This window comes from Ochlerotatus camptorhynchus, unplaced genomic scaffold (genome assembly GCF_037179485.1).
Source record: "Ochlerotatus camptorhynchus isolate MF236.1 unplaced genomic scaffold, CSIRO-AGI_Acam_v1.1 ptg000770l, whole genome shotgun sequence".
Classification (NCBI taxonomy): domain Eukaryota; kingdom Metazoa; phylum Arthropoda; class Insecta; order Diptera; family Culicidae; genus Ochlerotatus; species Ochlerotatus camptorhynchus.
Window position 1 is genome coordinate 353,450 of NW_027041237.1, and position 7,081 is coordinate 360,530.

Below are 7,081 nucleotides of genomic sequence, written 5' to 3' on the forward strand. Positions count from 1 at the left end.
TTCTTTAAAAAAAAATATTATTTAGATTTCTGACATATTTTTCCAATATTTTTAGAAAAATCAAAACGTAATTCTTTTTTTTTCGGAACTTCCTAACAGCTCTTCATAGAGCTCTTCATAGAGCTGATTGGGTGCAATATCGAACATTTATGGAACATAGCTTCGATCCAAATATTCCTATTAATATTAATTATGCTTAATATGATGATATTAATTATGTTCTCGAATCTCTGACTACTTCTATAGTTGACGCAAGAGCTGCCTCAGTACCAAAATGCGAGATTAAATTCGATTCAATTATAATAGACGATAACCTTCAGCTCTTGATCCGTCTTAAAAATGTCCGGAGGAGGCAATATCGAAGAACACACGATCCTGCCATGAAAATTATCTGAAAGAAATTGGAAAAAAACAAGTTAAAAAGCGATTCTCTACCCTGAGAAAAAACACACAAAAATTATTAAAAAAAACCTCAAATGCCTATTCCAGAGAAGATAGTAAAATTTTGGTCACAAATTCGGAAAAATCTCAGAAAGTTGCTAAACAATTTGAGAGTTCCCATAATTTCAGTTTGGTTCTTACTAGTCCTATTGAGAATCAGGTTGCTCGGGATTTTCGGAATATTTTCTCTCGGGAAAATATTTTTGATGATTCCTGGGGGACTGATTTGGACGAAGTAAGGTCTATAACTAAAAAGTTTCAAAATATGAAAGCTCCAGGTGATGATGGAATTTTCTATATCCTCATCAAAAAACTCCTTGTCTTTCTTGGTCAAATTATTTAACAGATGTTTCCATTTGGCATACTTTCCTGATAAATGGAAAAATGCAAAAGTTGTTCCAACTTTGAAGCCGGATAATAATCCAGCTGAAGCTTCTAGCTACCGTCCAATAAGTTTACTTTCTTCAATAAGAAAACTTTTTGAAAAGATAATTTTGAATAGAATGATGCTTCACACCAATACAAACTCAACTTTTGTAGTTGAGCAGTTTGGATTTCGCCATTTGCATTCAACTACTAATCAACTCTTAAGAGTTACCAATTTAATTCGTTCAAACAAATCTGAACGCTGCTCAACTGGAGTTGCTCTTCTAGACATAGGAAAAGCATTCGACAGTGTTTGGCATGAAGGTTTGATTGCTAAATTGTAAAAGTTTAATTTTCAAAAATTGTGATAGATGATAGAACATCTAGAGATGCAGCAGACAACACAAAACGTCGGAGTGTGCGTCAACTGTATTGAAATGTATTAATTGTTTGAAAATGAATAAAGAACGTAAAATGAACTTGGACGTCAACCATGTCGCATTAAACTCTGAATGTTTGTTCTATAAAAGACTTTTGGATCAGAAAAAAAAACAGCTTGCGTTTCAATAAATAGCAGCCAAGTTCCAGGAATGTGAATTAATTCATTTTTTTAATTTGAATATTGCGGGGTTGTCAACAAACTACGTAGCATTACGTCAGATTTTTGAGGAAAAACGCCCTTTTTTAGTTTTATAATCAGAAACTCATATTTTAGGAACTGAAGCTTTTGATCAGTATAGTATTCCGGGATATATTGTTGCTGCTTGTTTATCACATTCTAGACACACTGGCGGTGTTGCTATTTATGTCAAGGAATCAGTTCAATTCATCCTTCGTACCAACGAAGTTATTGATGGCAACTGGTTCTTGGGCATTACAGTTGTACGTGGCATGAAGATGGGTAAATATGTTGTTTTGTATCATTCTCCCAGTTCTAGTGACCAGCGTTTTGTTGAAGTTTTAGAGAACTGGCTCGAGACATTCCTTGATTAATAAATTAAACATATTGGCTGATGATTTTACTATTAATTGGCGTGATAACTATAATTCGAATCATTTGAAGTGTTGAGCGGATTTTTTTCAATTTAAAACAAACGGTAGATGTATATATGCGTATTTCCAGGCACAGAAGAACTTTAATTGACCTCGATGTTGATACCATTTGTTCAGTTACGGATACTGATTTTAAAATAACCGATCGTGAGACCTTAGTGATTAATGTATGAATGAATGAATTAGTAAAATTGAAGTGCTGGAGGAAATATTCAAAACAGGTCAGATTAGATTAATTGAAGTGCTTTAGGAAATATTCACAATCTATTACATTATTATTATTTATATAATCACAGCACATGAAATTTTCCTCTTCCGATTTGGACCAAATTTGTAAGAAATGTTCATTTAAGTTTAAATTTTCAAAATCCAAAGTTTTATGCTAATCGGAGCACCCCTCGGTCAAGGGTCGCATTTTCCATTTTTCGTTATTCTTCGGAAAGCACTACTTTCTTTTGTTCATATCTCCGGAACAAATAAAGCTACAAATTGCATAAGGTATTGTAATTAGACAAGAAATCTAAATCTGTAACTTTTGTTTCTGTACAGTGTGGCCAAATATTTTTTATTTTTGTTTGAAAACTTTAAATTCCGTTTTCTCATAATACGTGTCGTTTGATTTTCATTTAAAGGACACCATCGTGTTCTTCATCCTTTTTTACATAAGAAACACTTAACGACAAAAAGTAATTTGCGTAGTTCCTGAGATATTGCATTTTGAATGAATGAAAGTCATAAATTATGAGGGTAAAACTTTTTTTTTTAATTTTTTTTTCCATTTCCTCTTCATAAGTGGATTCATTCTCATGACTTATTGTGTAAAATAATATTTAAAGAAAAAAATATCTATTACATTACCAAAAACAGTGTTGCCAAATTTAAATATTATAGAGCGACTAAAAACTTTAAACGTGATTTTTTTAAGTTGATGCATTTAAATATTTGGTTTGATTGCACAGCATTTTTACATTAGATAGACTATCTAAAACAAAGTTCAATGCAATGTAACATTTTCGGAAAACAAATTAAAGAAAAGTGTTTTTTATTTTTCTGATGCATTTTCTAAAGCAATGGAATTAATATCCAAACCTATTATTTTAAAAGTTTTCAGAAGGTAAGTGCACAACGGACCTAAATCGTTATTTTTTGGTACAATAACGCCAAAATAACTATTTATTAAGATAAGACATTTTTTTTATATATATTAGGCGTCTATGTTTTAAGCATCTCTGGCGCATCTGTCTAGTTTATTAGAAGTTTGCAGATACCGAGTGGAAAATGGTGTGTTCTATTCAGGGGGTAAGCCACTTTGCCACGTTGCCACTCTTCGACACTCTTCGACACACTCAAACACATGAGAACCAATTTTTCAATCTTTTTTGGCAGCACTGCCATTCATTTGATGCCCTTTTTGTTTTTGTTGATTTTTTTTCTGAAGGAGGGACCTCCAGAATTCGGTAGGATTCCACAAAAAAAAAACTGATCGGGACACCGAAGTAGCCCTCACCCCCGTAATTAGGAAAGAAGATTCAACATCAAGCTCAACATTGAAAAACAGACAATTTCAACCTCTAACAAGCTAGAATATCTGTAACTGTATATGAATGAAGCGGATAATAATTATCATATCAATTATTGATCGATAGCTGAAGACAGATATTTCTTTCTAATGTGTTTGATACCCTTTCGTCGTGGATTCCATATACATAATACCAAATCAGAGAGATCCATCCTACTAGCTGCCGCTTACAAATAGGTTAGTTTTTTTTTTTACGAAATTTAGATCCAGAGATTGCTTAGAAAGGGGCGTGCTCGGTTTGGTTATCTGGGCTTGATTGCGACTGGAATTCGGTTGGGATGGATTCGAGAGGACTTTACTGGTTTGAGCCAGGATGTCAAGCATCATGACATAAGAATGCGACGACTGAGGGAGTACTTTTTGAGATCGGAGTGGACCTCCAGACATACATACACAGCACATTCTTTTAGATAGGTGTTGCGGATGACGATCAGGGTTGCGAATTTGAATTCCTGTAAGTTGTTTACATTGACGTGTGCATTATTTCTGAAATTCCGTGCTTTCACTGTGGATGATTAAATTGGTAAATTTTTGGAGAGCAAAAAAAAAGAATTCTGATTATAAGCAAAAGTGGATGTAATGCTAGCCAGTAAGCATTAATTTTCAATAAACGTTTTAACAGCTAGGTCTTCATGCAGAAACACCCATAAACACCTTCCGACACCCTAAAACACACAAGAAACACAATTAAGTGGGTAGATCACCTTTTCGTGGTACGTTAAGGGATGTAAGATCTACCACCGATTCCTAGTCCTGACTACTTCAAACTAGGGGAACAGGATTTTTCAGTAATCAAAGGAACACATCTTAGTCCTTGTTACTTTTTATGCCTTGTTGATAGTGACAAGACTTGGCTTTGTCCACCGAGGATGATCTTGAAACAAGGAAAAAATGAGTTAGTTAGTCTTCATCTATGTGATTCCTAATCTTCTATTCGTTGTTCCCTAATTTGAAGTGCTTAAGACTAGGGTTCTGATGCATGGTCAATATCGGTGTCATTCCTTAATTTTGTTGCTAAGGAATCCAATTTTGACTGACAAAGGGGCGTGCCTTTGGAGGGTGTTTCAATACTCCGAAGGGTATAAATAGCGGGACCTTTCAATTAGACTCTGATCCTTGAGATAAATGCAAGAATGACAACTGTAAAAAAAAATCGAAAACTTCATCATTTCTCAATACTGATGGAATAATGCGACATGCACTAAACTAAGGACACGGGAAATACTACAATAGATCAAATTACTGGTCGCAGTGGTGTTAGGTCCCGAACAGTGGAACACAATTACAAGCTTCGTTCTGGTGTTACGGAACTGAAAAGTGTTTGTGATGGCCATGCTAAGCAATATGGAGACATGTATGCGACAATGCAACAACAGTGCTGCAACCCATTGAATCTGCATACAGTTATTCGTCGCAAGAGTTTGAAACCAATTTCTGCACGGTTTCATGACGTGTACAATAAGAACTTTGCCGAAAATTATCAAAGGTCGGAAAGTATGCGTGCAATGTCATCTGGCGGGTAAAAAAAAACAAGTATAATGACCAGCCACCTGCAGGTAAAATTCATCTTGAATTATTCATTTCAATCCCAGCCGTACGAAAGCACGTCTATATTGTAGCGAAACTAGAACTTTTCGAGTTTTTCAAATTCACTCGTCATAGCTTACATGAAGGTGAAGTCGTTGTAGTGGCAGATTTCTCTGAAAACTATTCTTTTGTTTTTTAAGTGTACAGGAAATTCATTATAATGATTTGCTGGCAACCGTTCACACTTTTGATGCCTACACTGTACACCAGAATAAAGTTGTACCATTGAACTGCGTCATAATGTCCGATACTCTAGAGCACAGCACAACAACATTTCATCCTTCCAGCGCCATTTCATGGAGTATCTCAAATCCTAGGTATCACAGTTGTCCAAAATCTCGTACTTCTCCGATGGTGCGGTACCCTGGTTTTCCACGAAATAAAATTTGGGGTGCCCACTGAGTGGCACTACTTTGTTACGGCACATGGCAAAGGACCAAGCGACGGATTGGGATGAACTTTGAAGAGATTGGCAACGCGAGCTAGTTTACAAGGAGCCACTATTCACACGCCAAAGGAGCTCTATGACTGGGCAATAAAGAATTGCAATACAAACGTTAGATTTGTGTCATCTGAGATCTGTTCCGAAGAAAAACAGTATTTGTTCCACCGTTTTGCATCAGCTGCATCTATTCCCGGTATTCGTTCAATTCATGCAGCAGCTCCTTCTGGTATTGATACCATTATTATGAAAACTGTTTCTGGTGCCACAACTGGTTCAGCTTTTAGAGTTGTGGCAACGAAACGTGCAAAGCAAGTGGATTCGAATAATAATGGGAAGAAATCATCACGAAGTGCTAGCCTTGAGAAGAAAAATAAGTAAATTGTAATTTATGTTTTACATTGTTATAATAAAATATAAGAAACAAATCGATCAGTGTTTGATACAATATTGTATGTATTGGAATGTCTTAATTTATAATGCAATTCGTTAAGATTATTACTAGTGTAAAGTTTTCAGCCACTAAATAATATTTAAATTTGTCAACACTACATAAAAACTATTATTGGTTTTATCATACCTATTTTGTTTCCATCAAGTATTATTTAACAAAGTAAGTCATGAGAATTAATCTTATTACAAGGAAACGTTAAAAAATAACCCTCATAATTTATGACTTTCGTTCATTCAAAATGCAAAATCTCAGAAACTACGCAAATTACTTTTTGTCGTTAAGTGTTTCTAATGTAAAAAAAGATGAAGAACACGATGGTGTCCTTAAAATGAAAGTTAAACGACACGTTTTATGAGAAAACTGCATATAAAGTTTTCAAACAAAAATAAAAAAAATATTTGGCAACACTGTACAGAAACAAAAGTTACAAATTTAGATTTCTTGGCTAATTTCATTATTAAAACAATACCTAATGCAATTTGTAGCTTTATTTGTTCCGGAGATATGAACAAAAGAAAGTAGTGGTTTCTAAAAAATAATGAAAAATGAAAAATGTGCCCCTTGATCGAGGGGTGCTACGATCAGCATACAACTTTGGAATTTCAGAATTCGAACTTAAATGAACATTCCCTCCAAATTTGGTTCAAATCGGAAGAGGTCAATTTCACTTTTGCAATTTTTTGTGACCACTTGGCGCGGAATGACCCTATAGGCTGTTTCGAATCTTGTTGAAAAGAGTGTGAAATTTCCATTCGCGGCCGGTATATTATATGAATCTACAGCTGTTCTTAATAACGCTTTAAAAACGTGTACCAGTTGAGCATTTTGTATTTCTTCATTAGTTTTTATTTGTCTTGTATCGATGGGTCTCATTGTCGCCTACTGGTCACCGTAGCCGGTCGAACTCCAGATGAATCTAGAACCACACTACCGTTCATACTGGCGACAACGCTCTGATGAGACAACGAAACCCTACTCCCAAGCTCTTCCCCTTTTCCTATCCTTCGACAATGTACCCCTCTAACCTCGAGTAAGCCGCGAGTATTCGGCCCAACTCCTACTAGACATAGAATTAAGTGAATTTTGTTACAAACAAAGAACAATGAATTATCGGCTCCGAATAGCTAACGCGATTGATCCTTACAAATAAACGAACTAG